Raw genomic sequence first — 21,508 nt, 5'->3', positions numbered from 1 at the left:
ATGTATTTACCTTAATAATATTCAAAAGTCATTATATAATCAGTTCATGATATACAGTATTACAAATTTACTCTTTCTGATGGACACACGTCCAGATTGTCCGCTCTTAAAATTCTGCCATCTCTCTCCTCACATCCACCACTGCTGGCGGCTCACCTCCAACTGCGCAACGCTACGCGCTGTTAACAGCCTACTGCCCAACACTGCAATAGCAAATTCCAACAATGCAAACCAGCCACAGACTGCACACAGCACAGTCAGTGATTTTCATACAGAGCGCCACATGGCGTTACCAACATAAAAACCTAAACAACCTACTTACAGTATGAGCTGCGCAGATTCTTTTTTTTTCTTTTTTTTTTTTTTTCCTTGACTCGAACTTTTATGCTGTTCACAAATTCCAGCACCTCTTATACTTTTCACACTAAATGAGGTCATAGAAGCATGGTCTTTGCCAAATGCACTCCTGGCCAAAGAGCGATTTTGGTAGCTGGAATCCATGGTTTTTGTTAATCATGCCATTTGCGTTCTTGTGACGGTATTTCTAGAGAAACTTCATTCCCTAACACATATTTCTTTATATCTAACCATGAAATGAAATACCAGTTTTCGTAGATTTACCCTTAATTTTTTTTTAATATAAGGAAATATTTTCTTAAAACTTTTCATCCTCTATTTTACCCCCTTAGTGGTTGAATTTCCAAAAATGCTGAAATACGTTTTTTTTTGTTTCTGATTGAGAAACAAATACTAGTCTACGTAAAGTTTGGAGGGTAGGAGACGAGATACTGGCAGAGGAGAGGGCGTCAGTCGTGCTTGGGTAAGTCAGTTGGTAGAGCACTTGCCCGCGAAAGGCAAAGGTCCCGTGTTCGAGTCTCGGTCCGGCACACAGTTTTAATCTGCCAGGACGTTTCTTTACCAATCTACGTAGGTCTACTTTCAAAATTGCTTTAATAGCGACGTATTTTCCAAAAGCCTTTCATCCGCTATTTCACTCCCTTAGGAGTCTAATTTCGAGCAATTCTTGAACTATGCCTACAGTGTAAGATCCGCACCCTCTTAGTATTTCAGGTTTCAGTCCCTAGCGATCTGGCTGAGCGATGATCAGTCTCACCCTATTTCATCCCCTTAGGGGGTTAAATTTCCAAAAACAGTGCAACACGTATTTTTTTCGTTTCTAGTTAAGAAGTCAAATAAAAATGCTTTCACAATGAAATAGTTTCATAAAACACTTCATCTCCCTGTTTCATCCCCTTAGGAATTGAGTATCCGAAAACGCCGATTTTCGCGTGTTATCCTTGTTAGTACGAAGATAAAAGAGATTGGTCTGTGAACAGTCTTGGCTATGGCTGCAATGAACTCGGCTGAAACGTCGGAAGAGGAAGTAGTGAAATGCGTGATTCGCTTCGAAAAACATGCCTATTTCTTGAATAAATTCTTTGTGGTTGACTCGACAACGTGACCCTCGGCCGGTGCACGAACTTACTGTCAGCTAGCAGCTCGTAGTGCTGGAACACCCACTGTATAATCTTAGGAGGCGAGGTCCGACTGCGTGACTCCGGCGCGGGTGACCGGGCGCCCCTGGCAGGGCGTGGTCATCACGGCGGGTAAATTTAGCCACCGCGCTCGCAGATGACGCGATACACGCAGAGTGATTACGGCGCGCGCGCATACAATGCTCCCGGCAGCCGCGCGCCAGATACGATCTGCACCAGGACACACGCGGGCTTGCCCAACCCGCGCTGCCCAAACTGCGGGCACCGTTATCGCTGGGCGGCTACCTGCCTTGCTGCTCCGTCTGCCGCTGCGCTCAACCGAAATTCGTTTTTCCTCCAACTGATAGCAGCGCGGCGAGTGTCGAAACTATTACGTGACATGCACGACCGAAACAGTGCAGCGTTATCAGCGAAACTGGAAACTTTCTTTTATGTAACTCTCGAGGGGACCGAAGTCTCGAAAACACGATTTCGAATAACGCTATTATTATTTTGCTTATCGATCATCTAGGGACCACGAATAACTTTGTCTTGAGGGCACTGCGGCAGATAAGACAACATGCCGGACAATTTCTCATCTGATCTGAGTCCCAAAGAACCCTTCTTGATAATGGTCAAATGTATTCAGTGGACACGATGGTGCAAGATGTCCAGATTTCTACTGGGTTTCACGGCACGTAAGGCAACGGCCTTCCACAATGGTAACAAGAGTTCCCGCCAGGTCACCACACTGAGCGCTGTTGGGCTTGGATAGCTCGTGAATGGGCGACCGTCCGGGACCGTCGAGCGCTCTTTGCTAGTGGGGTGCACTAAGTTTCCCTGCGGCCAATTGACGAGCTATTTAATTGAGAAGCAGTGGCTTCGGCGACGAAAACTGACAGCGGCTGGGAGGGCGGTGTGCCGACTACATGACCCTCCACTTACGCATCCAGTGACGCTTATCGTCTGAGGATGTCACGGAGCTCAGGCTGTACCTTGAGCCTTCTGAGGCCTGTTCGGAAGGAGTTTACTTAAGTTTCTATGGCAAACAGGAATCCGGGGAAATGAACTTGCTGATGCGGCTACCAAGGAATTTTGTCCTCTTCGAGCTCCCACTCACTGTTCAGTACTCTTGCGGGCAGTCATCACAGTCGAGACGTGGAAGACGATGTGTTGGTGGAACGCTCGATGGCTGTAAGTCACGCGCAATAGTCTGCGGTCAGAGAAACCTACAGTGCATAGCTCCTTCTTATCACAAGCAATTCTTACTGGGATAAAAGTGGGACATGGACCATTAACACATGTATTTTAAACATAGCTGCTCAACAGCAACGGTTCCACGTAATAAAATTATAAACAGCCGACCAGTTGCAATGGATAAAGAATTCTTTACCTAAGTTTCAACAAATTTAAATTTGTCTTCTTCAGAAGGTGGCAATTTTACATTAGTATGGACTGATGTATCATCGCCGTTTTTACAAATGTCGGCATAGATCCATTTGTCAAAATTAAAATATAGCCCTAGAAATAGGGTTTGTCACGTAAATTAGTCGGTTGTGAGCTCTGCAACATCCATGTACTAATTTATATTTACGTGACAAACACTATTTCTAGGGCTATATTTTAATTTTGACAAATGGATCTATGCCGACATTTGTAAAAACGGCGATGATACATCAGTCCATACTAATGTAAAATTGCCACCTTCTGAAGAAGACAAATTTAAATTTGTTGAAACCTAGGTAAAGAATTCTTTATCCATTGCAACTGGTAGGCTGTTTATAATTTTATTAACACATGTGTTTGTCACCAGTGTGAGAAACGTGTGGAACGCGGACATTGGTCCAGCACACTTTTAGTGTGTTTTATATGACGACGTGGGGGCACACCTGCCGGTCGCTGTGACCCAGCGGTTCTTGGCGCTTCAGTCTGGAACCGCGCTGCTGCTACGGTCGCGGGTTCGAATCCTGCCTCAGGCATGGATGTGTGTGATGTCCTTAGGTTAGTTAGGTTTGAATAGTTCTAAGTTCTAGGGGACTCAGATATCAAGTCCCATAGTTCTCAGAGCCGTTTGAACCATTTGGGGGCACACCTTGGTTCTCTCAGACAATGACAATAAGGAAAGGGTGGTTCGAGTTTTAAGGTTTTGTGTGTTGTTCGTGATCCTTCCTGAAATACTGGATATGAAATTTTAGTGTGCTGCAGAATGGTTTGGTCAGCCATTATTTCCAAGTGGTCAGCCAGTCACAGTAACCAGACCCCTTTTAAATGAGTCTGTACTGCTTTTGTCTTCCACCGATAGTTATTCTGCTGTTTTATCTGCATTTTACGGGAAGTCTTTTACGACTCTTCTCGATGTTAACGTTGAATTTTAAATTCATGTTTGTTGATACAGCTTGATTTTAGAATTTGTTTTTAATAGATTTTAATCATCCTCGTCTATTTATTTCATATGAGAATGCTGATGACCTCGCCATTTATCATCCCAAAACGCTAAACAATAAATAATTAGGCAACACTTCATTTTACATTCTACCACTTTTCTACAAAACTTTTGTTACTTATGATATGATAACGTTGTCATGCTTTTACAGGGACAAACATTTCGGCTGTTCCTTCAAGTGGCCTTAGTCAGTGTGCTATTCTTACTACAAAACTAAGTACACCAAATGTTGGTCTATAAAACATGATAACGCGATCACACACCAGGAAATGACAATGGCCGCACAAAAGTATCCTTGCCAATTCTGACACTTTTCATCTACCCCCTGCGTCTAAAAAGACGTCCATCTTTCCATTTCCCATCAGTTGATCGTTTATCATGTCAGAAAGTCAAAGAATGTATATTGAGTGCATATTAACAAGGACGACACAAATGGTCACATATTTCTTGGACTCACGAGAGAGCGTCACAGGTACGATGAAACACCTTGAATTGATAGATTCTTGCAGTCAGTTACGGTGCGAAAAGTTGCTTATAAAATTTCTAGAACCAGAATTAAGTGAAGAACCTAGGAAAATTCTTCAACTTCGTACGTGTCGTTCCCGTAGGGAACTTATGAAGAGAAGATTGGGCTAATTACAGCGTGCTCATAGACATTCAAGCAGTCATTCTTCCCGTGTTACATACACAAATGGAACTGGAACAAACCCTAACATGTTGTATCGTGCTAAGTACTCTCTCCTGCGCTCTTCACGGTGATTTTGCGGTGTATGTACGTAGATGTAGAAAGTCCCAAAATTCATTATAGCTGTTCTGAAGAAGACTCGGTCGTATGCCCATTCTTCAGGGTCTTCATTGTCACTCACATACCACGCAACTCTCTGGTTTCGGCTCATTATGTTACAAGAAACTCATTTAGTCATCTGGGCACAGCGCATCCATAGAAGCGAGCTCTGCGTTTAATGATTGCATCTAAGCTCTTTACTCTATTGGAGTATCTGTTCTGCTTAGATTGTCTTACGTAGCTCCAGTCTTTGTAGGTTGCGTCACGTATGTTGCGTAAGACCTTCGTATCTTTCCGTTTTAATTCATCAAGCCATTCAGATGAATTAAGAGGCAGCAGCTTGACGATAATTTTATCACAATGAATGTTTCTATTTATAGAAAAGCGTATCTTTTTTGGTTGTTGGTCTAGAGCACGATTTCCAGTCTTCCGGCTCTTGCTATTACGGGGACGAGGACGTGACCGGGTAGCGTTATCACCCCATACTATGAGGCTACGTTAATCCCGATTTATAGGGTGGTTAAGACTAAACTTTCCCCACTGGAGCCATTGTAGACGGAAAAGTATTTACCGTGAGGATGCCCAGCGTTGTAGGAATTATGTCCAGATTGCGCGCTAGACGACTAGCATTGTTAGTAGTGTTAATGTCGTGACTTGCCGTTAGGCGCCTGCACTGGTACGGCGACGTAGGGCTGAAACCCAAGCATCAGTGTGTTATACAGTTGCATACAGTCAACATGGATCTGGACAAGGTGAGCAGGTCTTTCCTCGTGAAGCTGTTTTATCAAAACGACAGCAATAGTACTGAAGCTCTTCACGGGTATCGACGCCTTAAAGCAATAGGGAGAGGACCTCTTTCTACACAGACATTGAAGGACATGGTTTGGAAGTTCAACTGAACTGGCGATTTGGGGATTGTTCCTGAAAGAGGCCGAAGGCAAATTGCGGCACTAATTGATCGGTCAATTGGCCACTAACTGTTGATGTTACTATTTCCATGATTAAGAATGTTGGGCGCAGTATTCTACACTACTGGCCTTTAAAATTGCCACACCAAGAAGAAATGCAGATGATAATAGGTATTCATTGGACAAATATATTATACTGGAACTGACATGCAATTATATTTTCACGCAATTTGGGTGTATAGATCCTGAGAAATCAGTACCCAGAACAACCACTTCTGGCCGTAATAACGGCCTTGATACGCCTGGGCATTGAGTAAAACAGAGCTTAGATGGCGTGTACAGGTACAGCTGCCCATGCACCTTCAACACGATGCTACAGTTCATCAAGAGTAGTGACTGGCGTATTGTGACGAGCCAGTTGCTCGGCCACCATTGACCAGACGTTTTCAATTGGTGAGAGATCTGGAGAATGTGCTGGCCAGGGCAGCAGTCGAACATTTTCTGTATCCAGAAACGCCCGTAGAGGGCCTGCGACATGCGGTCGTGCATTCTCCTGCTGAAATGTAGGGTTTCACAGGGATCGAATGAAGTCTAGAGCCACGGGTCGTAACACATCTGAAATGTAGCGTCCACTGTTCAAAGTTCCGTCAATGCGAACAAGAGGTGACCGAGACGTGTAACCAGTGGCATCCCATACCATCACGCCGGGTGATACACCAGTATGGCCATGACGAATACTCGCTTCCAACGTGCGTTCATCGCGATGTCGCCAAACACGGATGGGACCATCATGATGCTGTAAACAGAACCTGGATTCATTGGAAAAAATGACGTTTTGCCAATCGTGCACCCAGGTTCATCGTTGACTACACCATCGCAGGCGATCCTGTCTGTGATGCAGCGTCAAGGGTAACCGCAGACATGGTCTCCAAGCTGATAGTCCATGCTGCTGCAAACGTCGTCGAACTGTTCGTGCAGATGGTTGTTGTCTTGCAAACGTCCCCATCTGTTGACTCGGGGATCGGGACGTGGCTGCACGATCCGTTACAGCCATGCATATAAGATGCCTGTCATCTCGACTTCTAGTGATATGAGGCCGTTGGGATCCAGCACGGCGTTCCGTATTACCCTCCTGAACCAACCGATTCCATATTCCGCTAACAGTCATTGGATATCGACCAACGCGAGCAGCAATGTCGCGATACGATAAACCGCAATCGCGATAGGCTACAATCCGACCTTTATCAAAGTCGGAAACGTGATGGTACGCATTCCTTCTCCTTACACGAGGCATCACAACGGCGTTTCATCAGGCAACGCCGGTCAACTGCTGTTTGTGTATGAGAAATCGGTTGTAAACTTTCCTCATGTCAGCACGTTGTAGGTGTCGAAACCGGCGCCAAACTTATGTGAATGCTATGCAAATGTAATCATTTGCATATCACAGCATCTTCTTCCTGTCGGTTAAATTTCGCATCTGTAGCACGTCATCTTCGTGGTGCAGCAATTTTAATGGCCAGTAGTGTATCTTCAAGCTGTGGTAGAGCAAAAAAAATTTTTATCGCTTTCCCAATAAAATGAAATGTCCGACAGGCAGCAAAGCAAGTTTTGAATCTAACTTAAAATCGCTGGTCTTGGACTATTTCTTCTGTTCCATTGACGAATTTCATCTTTAAAACGGGTAGCCTGACAAAAAAGAAAAAGAAAGCCGTTGTCTCATGAGTAGGACTAAAATAATAATGTGTTCAATAATGTAAGAGTAATCATGTATTCATATCCTGTAAACGGACTCGTTCCATGTCATTTCGATAAAGGAACCTGTTCAAATGATCTGTGGAACATGTAATTAACTAACTAAATAGAACTATATAGAAATAATGAGTTGTTTTCACCGAAATAGGACCCACAGCTGCTGCCCACACTGATTTCAATAATCAATAGGTTGTATATTTATTTTATATAATCACATTTTTAATGGAATGAAACTGTTGTAAATCAGAATTTCAAGGAGGTCTTTCTGGATTCTAGTACACGGAGACCAAGAGCCACCGTATTTGAAACCCTTTAATTACTGGTAATTGTCTCTTCCATGTGTCGGCACTAATATGAAGGAAAACAACTGTATACACGAATGCTATGCATTCTGAAGGAGTAAAAGAATTGGGCTTCAAAGGTGATATTCAAGAAGTCGACCACTAGCTTCAGCCAAGGTGCAGGGGCCCTTCATCCACTCTAGAGCTTTGGAAGCAATAGGTGAAGGCATTCTGTAGTATGTCGTGTAATATGCGCTGTGTACAGGGTGCTAAAAAAGGTATTCCATACATTGGAAGGTGGCAGTACGGGCCAAAACAAGAAAAAAATGTTCAATCAACATGTGCTCTGAAATGCACACTTCATTAACTATAAACATTTGTTCAGCTTCGGAACAGCAAAACATGCGTCTTCAGTTGCTAGCTCTTTGCTATTACGAACGACCTTCAGATTACAGTAAAAAAATCGAAATAAATTATTCTTTTACGGCGAATCAGTAGAGCTTTTAATGTTATCTGCTTGCTATTACATACGATCGGCAGTTGTCAGCCATCGCTGAAGGTGGTGCTCAGTATGGAACAATAGGCTTTCATTACGCTGGCAAGCGGGAAGACAAAATTATAATTAAAGACTTTTGACCAACGCAGCAGAACAGACTACTTCCATTAGAACTAATGTATGCGCTGCACTAACCTACAATTGCGAATACGATTCAGAATAACAAAACTCACAGATGTTTACTGCGTACTGCATCCATGGATAATAACAGAGGAATGCGCGCTCATTTGTTTACTGCCTTCTGTAGGTCGTTCGTAATAGCAAAGAACTTGCAGTAGCCGAGATGAGTTTTACAGCAGTGGAGATAAACAAGTGGTTATAGCTCTTAAGGTATGCACTTTATAGTTCATGCTCGTTGGACTTTTGTTTTGATCCAACTCAAAATATGGAAAACTTTTTTAACACCCTGTATAGACCTTGCGCTTGACGTCTTAAGTTGTATATATAACTAAAAATGATAAGTTTAAATAGCAGAATATGCAAACATAAAGACATTATATTTTTATCTTCGTCTGTTGTCGTTCCAGCATTCCTCCAATGAAGAACAGCGGGAGCTTGTCAGTGTCTAGTAGAAAGCGCTCCTTGATGTGTGTGCCGATGATTTAATGGTATCTACTGGCATCTTTCATTTCATTTATTTCCCAGTTTCCGTGAGCCAAAGCTACTTCGCCATGGGACGAGTCAATACACAGGTCACAAAAACCTGGTTTGAAAATTTGTAAAGAAATTAATTAGAAAATCAATAAAATACAAAAAAACTGTGAGCGAATACGTGAATAAATAACAAATAAAAGTTCTCAACTACTGCGAAGACCTTCTGTACGGGATAGAATTGTACCACAAGGAAACCTTTCAAATTGGATTTCCATATTTGGTGTTTATCCCTAGATTTTTTTCAGTTCTGCTCGTAGCCTATTGAAAATGAAACTTGTTGAATAATGTACAACTCCCTGTACATGCGTTTCCAAGTGTGTATTTTTTTTTTTTTTCATGTTCACTGAATGAATATTTCAGTTTCTTTTGTGTAAGTCACAATCGTGAGCAACAAATTCCATGAAGTAATATACGTATAGGGATGGCAGAATTAGAATTGAGACGCCTGAACATGTTGGCGACCTGATACCTCAGATTAGTTTGACCGCCCGTTTCTGGATCGAGAATGTTCTTTGCGAATTGACAAATTTGCACAAAATATAACGCCATACGAGATACTGCAATGAAACTAAGCAAAGTAAATGAGCGTTCGCATTACAATGTCAGAGACAGTGCAGATCATTCTTAAAGTCCAGAATATAGTCTCTTAAAGTAGAGGATAAACGACACTGATGCAGGCTCTACTAATTTCTCAGCATCCACAGTTCCCTACGTGTTATTACACATCAAGTGATGTCCCGAGCCACAGACAAGGGAGAAGGTGAAATAACCGAAGAATTGAAAGTACCTTTTCGATTCACAAAATTATAAATTTCCATAAACGATTTTTTTAGCTACATTCCAATATACATCATCCACAGAAATTTTATTCCAGGTGGACTAATTAATTTTGTACCTAGAAGGGTGGGGAAGCGACTCCTCTAGCTCAAAAGTTTCCATCCAAGTAACTAGAGATTATTCAGTCACAATAATTTAATTTCAAATTTCACGGGGAGAGAAGTAAAAAGTTGCGAGCCTTTCCTAGTTCTCAGTGTCCACTGTCGTATTAAGGGTGGCAGCGAGGGGGGTAGACGTAATAAGAGAGGACTACTTACAAGGCCATTGAAATTTCAGGTCTGTTAGTTTCTTACCGCGTTCGCAGATGTATACATTTCGCGGCAGGGCCACGTTCCTCTGAAGCGTCTCATGTTTTGAACAACGCAGAAGGTCCGCACGGAGTAGCGCATTGACCTCGGATGCCATTGTCCGGGCCCAGAAATGCAGATGGTTCGGGGAGGCGGTTTTGGCCGGAGTGCGGCGTGTCTGGTCGACACACACAATGGCGCTCGCAGACGTGAAAGGCTAAGGGCCCGCCGAAACACTGACCTTGTCCCGGCCCTTTATGTAAAGCGGAGCCCTGCACAATGCACCTCGCGACTCGTCGCCCGGGCTCGCAGTTCCTGCACAAACACACGCTAAGTGTTCCCCGCCAATAATACCACTTTTCGGCACTCAAGTTCTCAAAAGCTAAGTTTCAGTCCTCGTAGAAAGAAACTGTTTCCTTTTTTCTGAAAACTTACATGTCGTACAGTGTCTTGTAACTTGTATGGTGAGGTTCGTCAACTGATTAACGTATGACTTGAGCTAACGTTAAGCTATCCAGCTGGACAATTGTCTCCAGATTCCAGTGCTAACCACTTCAGTTAATTTAATTTTTTGGGTCATGCAATAACAGCTTAAAACAGGGATTTAACCCATTTTAAGCATGTTTAGAACCTGTCCCTCTGGAGTATATTTCCTCTATCGGAAGTGCGCTATGTTCCTTGGCTTCCGAAACACAATTGACTTAGCATTACAGCAACGGCAATTAACGAGAGCACGGTCATATGGGATACTAAGCTAAATTCGTGAGTGGACAGAGGATCTTCAGGAGTGGATACTGACACATATTATCAGTGTTGTATATCAATGAACTGCCTCACAATATTAACAGTAACTGGAGACTTTTTGCGGATGATGCACTCATCTATAACGGAGTACCATCTCCACAGATACCGATTCAGATTTTGACAAAAGAGTTTCAACGTTTTTTTAATGTTCAGAAATGTAAACCTTTGTTCTCCACGGAACACAGGAAAGTTGAAACCCATGATTACAACTATCATTCACCCGCAATTAGAATCAGCGTTCACATACAAATACCTGGGTGTAACAATTTTTGGGAGTGTGAACTGGAATATTCACATAGGATAAATTGTGGATAAAGCAGGTGGAGAACCTTATATTATTGGTAGGATTCTCGAAAAATACAGTCAGTTTCAATAAGAGATTGCCTGCAAAACATTCATCGTAGAATATCGCTCAAATTTTTTGGTATTGATATTAAGAGGGGATATGAACTTCTGAAAGAGGGGCAGCAGGAATGGTCGTAGGATTGCTACTTACAAAGTTTCGAGACGCAGTATTTGAAAAGAGTAGATACGTGGTGCAGCCCCCTACGTATCGCTCCGATAAAGACCGCGAAGACAACTGTAGACTATTTCCAGTGCGAACGGAAGCACTTAAACTGTCGGTCTTCCAGGGCTCCATACGCTTATGGAACGAGAAGAAACACCAGTATAACATGCTATGGGAAGCAACCTCAGCCCTGTAAATCACGAAGGTTTGCAAAGTGAGGATGTAAATGTAGTCCCTTTGCGGCCGTTTTGTTTGAGCAAAAGGAAGTTTCAGCAAACTTGTGGAAAAGTTCACTTCTTGGGAACGAAAATTCGCCCTTTCGTCACTACACCAACCTGTCAGTGATCCCGACGAAAGTGTTCGCGGTTTCGCTGTAAGCGATGCTGAGCAAGTGAGATGCACAAACGTCACGTGTCATGATTTGAAACTCGGTAGAATGTAACGTGATATCTCAGTTCCTATGTGTTGAGGGCAGTTTGAACAACAACCGTCACGCCAGTGACGTTTCATATCCCAAGGTACTAACCGTCCTTCAGGGAATTTGGCGGGACTATGTTTGGTTTCATAAGGCGAGGAATACGTAGAACTTTCTTCGAAGAACCATGAATGTGACTGTTTTATTTCTCTTGGAAGACACTGCATTCGGAAACAAAATTTGAAAGTGCTGGGATAAGAACCCAAGGCACGCGAAGCTCATGTTTTACTAAAATGTTTTTGTATCTCTTCTTCTAACCTTCAGAACACATTTCTGAATTTGCTTTTGCGTTATGACCACCATTATACGGATTTGTGTTCGTATTTTAAGTATATGGAATGTGATTAAATGGTTTAAATGGCTCTGAGCACTATGGGACTTAACATCTGAGGTCATCAGTCCCCTAGAACTTAGAACTACTTAAACCTAACTAACCTAAGGACATCACACACACCCATGCCCGAGGCAGGATTCGAACCTACGACCGTAGCGGTCGCGCGGTTCCAGACTGAAGCGCCTAAAACCGCTCAGCCACACCGGCCGGCGCTTTGGACCCAGCCAGTTGTAAGGGTACTATAGTTTATCGTGATATCCGAACCGTGATGCCATCTTGGCATTTTTCACGTTAAAGAGTTCCAGATTTGAAGTAAGAGATAAGGGACAAAAAAACCTACGGCTGTCTGGGTATCGAACACCAGCCCATTCGAAACGCTGTCTGGCACTCGGCATCACATTTGAGTCTAATCCAGGCACCCAGAGCTGCACTCGGTCACTCGGAATATATTGTCGCACCCAACCCACGCAACTCGCATAATATCGTAAACAAACCAGTCTCAAACAGGTGTAGACTAACTATCAAAGTCGAATATCGCGTGGCCTGCGATTCTCGGCCGTTCAGAACGGAGGACATGGATGACGGGTTCACGCTGTTTCCAAATCTGCTTGCTTCTACATATAGTACGTGAGAAACCAGATCCTGTGAAATGTAGTTAACGCACTGAATTAATCGGAGCATGTGTGCATTTTAAAAATTTCAGAAAAATTGTAGGAGAATATGCAACAAACATTACATTTGTATGTTGGTACTGTTGCAATGACAGTGTGACATAGATCGACAAATTATAATATTACGACTGGGACAACATTTTATTTTAAAGAGAAAGCACGTAGGCCTAATACTTGACTTCTTCAATTGACAGTACAATAGAACCACATTTTATTTTAAAGAGAAAGCACGTAGGTCTAATTCTTGACTTCAGCAATGGACAGCCTGGCCTTATTTAGCAGTCTGTTTCGAAAATCATCGCTTTGGCTCCACTTCACTTCTTTGCTGAGCTACTGTGTTGACGATGACGCTGTATGCTGGTATTTGATTATTCTGCGTCGAAAACAATATCTCCTGATCCGTTATATCGCTGGCATTTATAGCCGAAACAACTGATTTTCGGTTATATCAATTTTTTTCCCCCGCCAGTTTAACCTGACTATTAAAATGTCTGTGAACACTAGTTTCTGAAATAAGATTTCCTGAAATAAACCTAAAAATCGAAGAAAGATTGAAAATTTTGTTTCAAGACAATAGAATCAAAATATTAAATGAAGTGGGCTAATAAGAGAGAACTTATTCCGTTCACCGTTCGGTACTTCCCTGAAAAGTGGTAAATGAATCACCAGTATTCTCCTAATGATCCTTATTTTTTTTAACTCTGTTCAAAAAACATATAATCGGGGATCATGCCATTGTTTCGGCATTGCGAATAGTCATTAAAAAGGGTGTAAACTGAGGTTGATGAACTTTGTCTTTCGTGTTACTCTGACCGTTTTCAAGGAGTACGAGCAGATGAAGGCATATTGCGTAGAGACAAGCAGCAATTAAGCTACGTTTTGTTGGTATTATGTGCTACACTGAGGTGGCACACATCGTGTCTGACTTCCTTTTGCCCGGAGTAGTGCAGAAACTCGTGGTATGGACTCAAGGAATTGTTGGAAGTCCGCTGCAGAAATATTGAGCCATGCTGCCTCCATAGCCGTCCATCATTGCAAAAGTGTTGCCGATACAGGATTTCGTGTACGAGCTGACCTCTCAATTATGTTCCTTAAATGTTCAAAGGGATGATCCATGTCGGGCGATCTGGATGGCCAACTCATTTGCTCGAACTGACCAGAACGTTCTTCTAAAATGACATCGTTGTTTGGGAACATGAAGTCGATGAGTGGCTGAAAATGGTCTCAAGTAGTCGAAAATAACCATTTACAGTCAATGACCGGTTCAGCCAGACCAGAGCATCCTATCCGTTACATGTAAAGAAAGCCCATGCCACTATAGAGCCACCACCAGCTTGCAGAGTGCCTTGTTGACAACTTGGGTCTGTAGTTTCATGGGGCCTGCGCCACACATGAACCCTACCAGAAACTCTTACCAACTGAAATCGGGAGTAATCCGACCAGATTACGGTTTTCCTGTCGTCTAGGATCCAATCGATATGGTCAAAATGGAGAGGCGCTGCAAGCGATTTCGTGCTGTTAGCAAAGGCACTAGGGTCGGTAGTCTGATGTCATAGGCCATTTTGGGTTGTTTTAAGACATTAATAATCGGTGCTAGACTAAAAAGTTATGTTTAAAAAATGAACAATTGTTTATTGAAGCTCTCTCTCTCTCTCTCTCTCTCTCTCTCTCTCTCTCTCTCTCTCTCTCTCTGATTCTCTTCCAGCTGGTTTGCACCCATCACAAATAATTACGTTTTTATAAATGTTGTGGTGACGTGAACAGAATGCATGCAAGAACTGTTTTTTTAAATGTTTAGAGACTTAATTCTGTGCTTTTTAAGCATATACTGTCACTTACCAGAAATAATTTTCCAATAACTACTTGTCATCATTCGTCAGTAAGCTTTGAATTTCTTTAATTAATATAGTTTCAGAATATGAATCCTGGAAAATGTTGTATATCGCTTTGAATCTATCTTGAGGATCACTTTGTATTCAGTCATTTCTTCGATTCCCGCGTTTTTGAGGCTTTCGGCATTTTGATTTGTACAAAAAGTTAAATACTAAGTAAATACCTATTCAGAAACACGGACGAAAAACTGAACTAAAAGCTACTTCCAATAACTCAACTACAACAGGATCCACAGCAGTGATAAAGTACTTGGAAGAAATAAGTTTACTGCATCGGCTGTAATTTATTTCCATTTTATTTTGCGTACTAAATCATTTAGGCTTTTGCAGGCATTTAACCCGATAACTACGTATAGACCTATTTAGGGTTAAGTCATTTTCATGGGCAATCCGTGGTTGGCCAAGTTTGAAAGCCGTAGCCATGGTATTCAGTGCTGTATAAACAGTAGCATAGAACTAATCCATTTGCTGTTTACCACTGTCAGGTAGCACTAACGTCCTAAATTATACTATAGGAGTAGGCAGAAATAAGTGTTTAATGTCCCGTCGACAACGAGGTCATTAGAGACGACGCACAAGCTCGGATTGGGAAAGGATGGGGTAAGGATATCGGCCGCGCCCTTTCAAAGGAACCATCCCGGCATTTGCCTGAAACGATTTAGGAAAATCACGGAAAACCTAACGCAGCGTTTGAACCGCGGTCCTCCCGAATGCGAGTCCAGTGTGAAATCCCATAGTGTTGTCGTTCGACAGGTAATCAGACTTCCGAGTGAATCCTGCATCATCCTCTGGCTTGAGTCGTCACTGTGTGGCATTACTGTGTAGACACGTGATAGTGGCCCGCTCTTCCAGCCATTAATGTCAGCTTTCGCTTCGTGTCGTTACATCCCCCAAAAGCAGCACATCAGCTACACTCGTGAGGCAGAACAATTTCTAATCCAATCCTCTCACCAAGACGAAGTTCTCGGTGATAGTGGGAATCAATCTCCTGTTCTTTGAGTGGCGATCTGGCACGCTTACTACTCAGCCAAAGGGGCCGACTTCTTCTATGGCCCGTTGTACAAAACAATAACTTGGTTTCAGGCTGAGCACTTAGCACCTCAGCATTAAGTTTACAGCCCTCCCGTATGAGCTGCTGTTAACACTACTTCACACCGAGCTGCGCCGCGAGTTCTGGTTAACACTTTACGCTGCGTGTGCGACGAAATATGCACACTGAGCTACCAGTCTCGCATTTTAGGGTTTCAGCAGTACCGCACTGCAGTCGTATTGCCTCAGTAGACACAATACTACTCCTTGGGCCCCTTATGTTGAGGGCTCTAGACTACATCATCACCACCATTAACTCTCGCCCGTCCCTCCTCTCCCCCCCTCCCTCACGCCCCCCTCTCTCTATCTCTCTCTCTCTCTCTCATCTTCTGTAGACCGACCCAACTATAAAATATTCTAGAACCGTAGGTGATGTTAATTAAGCTATATGTTGCTTCTCGTTCAGTGTCGTGTGTATAGGCCCATTTGTCGAGCCCGGCTCCTTACATAGAAAGTAGCAAGCGTCATCGTAGTTGCATAAGACGATTGTCTGCTGCCAAGAGAAAAAAATACTGCCTCGTAAGGCATTACGAAGTTGACTAAGTTTAGCGTCAGCTATGGTAGTCAGATGGAACACCATATCTTCAAGCAAAATCCAATCTTCTTCAATCCCCTGTGCTAAGCTCAATTCACAAGAATGCTGAGAGGACGGGCGTTTTTTGTTTATCTATGCGGGTCGCAGCTTCTCCCTACGTCACAGTTCCCACGTGGCGCCGGGGAAACGCCAGCGGGTATGTGAAAACTAAGCGAGGTAGGATTTGTGTCCAGTACAGTGTTCTGCTCACCAAGTCCTCTCCTGCCTTCTACCTGTACGCCGAGAGTTGTCGTCCACCAGAAACGCTCCCTATGAGTCACGGCCTACCTGCACTTCCAGATTCCCCGTCCACACCAGTGGACAGCCGCTTGAACATTCAACCTGCTGGAGGTTACCGGTGTTTGCAGTGAGGTGCTGTTGCGTCCTGTCCGAACCGCGTCGTACATGTCCCCTGCCGGAAGAAAATGTTCGTCGTAACCTTCTACATGCTTTCTTACGTACGCTTATTGCACTGCTTCAAGTCATTTTCCTGATTAAATCCTGCTTTTCCTTCTTTTACGATCCATACTCTGTCCTAAAATGAAGTAAAATGTTATGCATTGTCATCTTAAAAAACTGTTTGATTAACTTTATGTAAATTATTTTATGAGGCATGCTCTGTCCTTCTAATGTACTGCTGTTTATACATTTTACATCTACGTGATTACAATGCTATTCACAATACAGTGCCTGGCAGTAACCTTTAATTGTGCAGAAGGTAAATAACTTACAGAAATGTTTGATACAACACTGAAAGCAGTATGCTGCCTAGTTTTATTTACGAATGTTCAGTGTGGGTACCTTTCGTAACACTACAAATATCCCACACGTAACTGAATTTCAGAAAAATCGAATGAAACATTTCTTGGTGTGTGGTTCAAATGACTCTAAGCGCTATGGCACTTAACATCTGAGGTCATCAGTCCCCTAGAACGTAGAACTACTTAAACCTAACTAACCTAAGGACATCACACACATCCATGCCCGAGGCTTGGTGTGTGGTGGCAACTGCTTGTGTTATCCGTTGTCGCAGCTCGCCGATGTTTCCCGGAAGTGGTGGAACAAACACTCTGTCTTAAATGTTATCCAATGCACAGAACTCCCTTGGGGTTAAATCAGGTGGTCGCGGCGGCCTTGATATTGTTCCTCCAACTTCAACCCAAGTCGCCACATTCCTACGGGGCTTGGCGACAACTTCATGATGATAATGTGGTGGCGCGCTATCTTTCTGGAAAACCAATTCTGTAGCTATATCCTATTACATTAATGTTCAAGCATGTCCAAGTACGATATGGCACTTACAGTTGACTGCTGGCCGTTCCTGACCCTGTGTCTTAAGTAATACACAGCCAGTTTCGGGGAAACTATTTTATCAATTAAAACAGTTTGCCCATGAAGTGATTGCTTGCAATATTTAGTCCTCAGTTGCCTCTGAACTGTAGCTGCGGATTTGGATTAATGAAACCGTAAACACCACTGCACATGCTCTGCAGTGTTATACGATTCCATGATGACTGTTGGAATGACTCATTCGCGCATGCCACCTATAGGGAACGCCGGCAACTAAAAGTGTTAGGTACGAATAAACCTTGAAGGTACACTGCATTCAGTGGTGTATCAAACACTTCTGTAAGTATTTACACTTTTCACAATTAAAGTTTACTTTTGTATAACTAATTTATGAACACCCTTTGGCTCTGAGCACGATGGGACTTAACTCCTGTGGTCATCAGTGCCCTAGAACGTAGAACTACTTACACCTAACTAACCTAAGGACATCACACACATCCATGCCCGAGGCAGGATTCGAACCTGCGACCGTAGCGGTCGCACGGTTCCAGACTGTAGCGCCTAGAACCGCTCGACCACCCAGGCCGGCTATGAACACCCTTTATATCTGACTTAATACATAATTTTCTGATGTTCATAGATCATACACTTGGCATTGATGACAATCGTATGCAGAATTGTAATTACAAAGAAAATTTTATTTTATATTTGTTTTAAAGTATGCTTGGCAGGCGGAAGAGATACAGATTTTTAGAATCTGTATGTCTAATTTGATTTTTATATTTTCCATTACTTCTGAAGATCCGGTGAAAACTAAAAATATTTTGATTGCATCAGCCAGAAAATAAAATAAAATAATGATTATTTCAGATTATACAGTTGTTGTTCGGCCATCTACGGTTCTCTTCCTCAGTAGCTGATATAAAGCACCACATAAGAGCCCTCGGCTGTTCCACCAGCCGGGAAAGTCGCGGAGTTCGGACAGGGGGAGGTATCAATGTCGGTCGGTGAGGCCTGGCACGAAGTCAGCGTTCCAAAACATCCCAAAGGTGTTCTATAGGATCCAGGTCAGGACTCTGTGCAGGCCAGTCCATTACAGGGGTGTTACTGTCGTGTAACCACTCCGCCACAGGTCGCGCATTATGAATAGGTGCTCGATCGTGTTGAAAGGTTCAAATGGCTCTGAGCACTATGGGACTTGGTCATCAGTCCCCTAGAACGTAGAACTACTTAAACCTAACTAACCTAAGGACATCACACACGTCCATGCCCAAGGCAGGATTCGAACCTGAGACCGTAGCAGTCGCGCGGTTTCAGTCTGTAGCGCCTAGAACCGGCCGTGTTGAAAGATACAGTCGCCATCCCCGAATTGCTCTTCAACAATGGGAAGCAAGAAGATGCTTAAAACATTAATATAGGCCTGTGTTGTGATAGTGCCACGCAAAACAACAAGGGGTGCAAGTCCCCTCCATAAAAAAAACACGACCACACCATACCACCGCCTCTGAATTTTACTGCTGGCACTACACACGCTGGCAGATGACGTACACGGGGCATTCGCCATACCCACACCATGCCATGGAATTGCCGCATTGTATACCATGATTCGTCACTTCACACAACGTTTTTCCACTGTTCAGTCGTCCAGTGTCTAAGCTCCTTACACCAAGGAAGGCGTCGTTTGGCATTTACCGGCGTAATGTGTGGCTTATGGGCAGCCACTCGACCAAGAAATTCAAGTTTTCTCACCTCCCGCCTACCTGTCATAGTGCTTGCAGTGGATCCTGATGCAGTTTGGAATTCCTGTGTGATGGTCTGGATGGATGTCTACCTATTACACATTACCACCCTTTTCAACCAGATGAGGTCGGCCTGTGCGGTTTTGTGCTGTACGTGTCCCTTAACGATTCCACTTCACTATCATATCGGAAACAGTGGACCTAGGAATGTTTATGAATGTGGAAATCTAGCGTACAGACGCTTGACACAAGTAACACCCAAGCACATGATCACGTCCGAAGTCCGTGAGTTCCACGGAGCGCCCCATTTTGCTCTCTCATGATGTCTAATGACTACTGAGGTCGCTGATATGGAGTACCTGGCAATAGGCGGCAGCACAATGCACCTAATATGAAAAACGTATGTTTCTGGGGGTGTCCGGATACTTTTGATCACATAGTGTATTTCCAATGATGAGGACGTTCACACAGAGGTTCTCGGGTGGTTCCGTGGCCAAGGAGCGGATTTCTATCGTCGAGGAGTTCAATAGTAGGCACAACGTTCCGACCTTAGCTTACAGAGACTATGTTGAAAACCAGTGTCATGTATCTGTGTCGCTTTGAAGTTACTTGGTCAGCCATAATAATGTCTTGCTTACTCTTTTTAGACTCCCTCGTACCGCTTGTACAGAAGCCAGGCTGCAATTATAAGAATCGAAGGACATGAAAGGAAAGTAGCAGTTGAGAAGCGAGTGAGACAGGCGTGCAGCCTATAAGTCTGCACATTGAACAAGCTGTAAAAGCAAAGCAAAAACTGGAATGGGAGTTAAAGTTCAGGAAGGAGATATTGAAACTTCGACGTTTACCGATGATATTGCGATTGTATCGGAGACGGTGAAGGATTTGGCAGAGCAGTAGAACAAGTAGATAATCCCTTGTAAAGAGGTTATAAGATAATTATCAACAAAAGCAAAACAAGAATAGTGGAATGTTGTCGAACAGGTGATGCTGATGGAATTCGATTAGTAAAAGCGACCCTAAGAGTAGTACATGTGAATCGCTGTTTGAGCAGCACAATAACTGATGGGCGAAGTGGAGAATATATAAAATGCAGACTGGCGATAGTAAAAAAAGCATTTCTGAAGAACAGGTATTTGTAAACATTCCACATAAATTTAAATTTTAAGTAGTCTTTCCCGTAGGTATTTCTCTGGAGTGAAACTTAGACGAAAAACAGTTCAGAGTAAGAGTTTTTGAAGCTGTTTTGTCGAAAATGACATTTGAGGTCGTAGCTGAGAACAAAATAAAAGCTGATTCTTGCAAAGAAGAAAATAGCAACTAGTCACTGTTGATTTATTCGCACAAATAGCGCCATTTTCGGGTTCGAACAGACAGGCTTATCCTCATACGACTGTTCACGTTTAGACACATTTTTTTGGGCTATTTGTTTACCCTTATGGTGAAAGTTCCTTAGGATGGTGGTGCTCTACAGCAAGAAACAAAGTGATTGACGCCTTATTAAATGTAACAGTGTTTAGTAACGATTGTAAATAAGGCACAAAAATATTTAAGGTAGATTTGTTATAGATGTAGATTGTTTACGTCAAAAGGTAGATTTGTTGTAGTTGTAGATTGTTTACGTCAAAAATCTCGCGTCATTATTTTACAATACAGGTTGCTTGTGTTCCCTAAACAGCGAAGAGAGTATAAAGCACCTTTCATGCTGTATATCATAGACACATATGTAAACACAGAGTGTACAAAATCACACAGACAGAAAAAAACGCCGGCCGCGGTGGTCTCGCGGTTCTAGGCGCGCAGTCCGGAGCCGTGCGACTGCTACGGTCGCAGGTTCGAATCCTGCCTCGGGCATGGATGTGTGTGATGTCCTTAGGTTAGTTAGGTTTAAGTAGTTCTAAGTTCTAGGGGACTGATAACCACAGGAGTTGAGTCCCATAGTGCTCAGAGCCATTTGAACCATTTTGAACAGAAAAAAACTTTTACCACGTGGAAGACCGTATACAAAGACATAGATGTCACGATTGTAACACTTCCACAGAATTTCTTTCTCGGAGGTGTGAAAATATGTACACTGTGTGGCAGTAGAAAATTTACAAAGTATTAACTTCTCATTACATGCAATTTACAGTCAGTGACCATTGATTATAAATAGAAC

Source organism: Schistocerca piceifrons, chromosome 5, assembly GCF_021461385.2.
Source record: "Schistocerca piceifrons isolate TAMUIC-IGC-003096 chromosome 5, iqSchPice1.1, whole genome shotgun sequence".
Taxonomy (NCBI): domain Eukaryota; kingdom Metazoa; phylum Arthropoda; class Insecta; order Orthoptera; family Acrididae; genus Schistocerca; species Schistocerca piceifrons.
The sequence above is the reverse complement of the archived record's forward strand: the minus strand, read 5'-3'. Positions refer to the sequence as shown.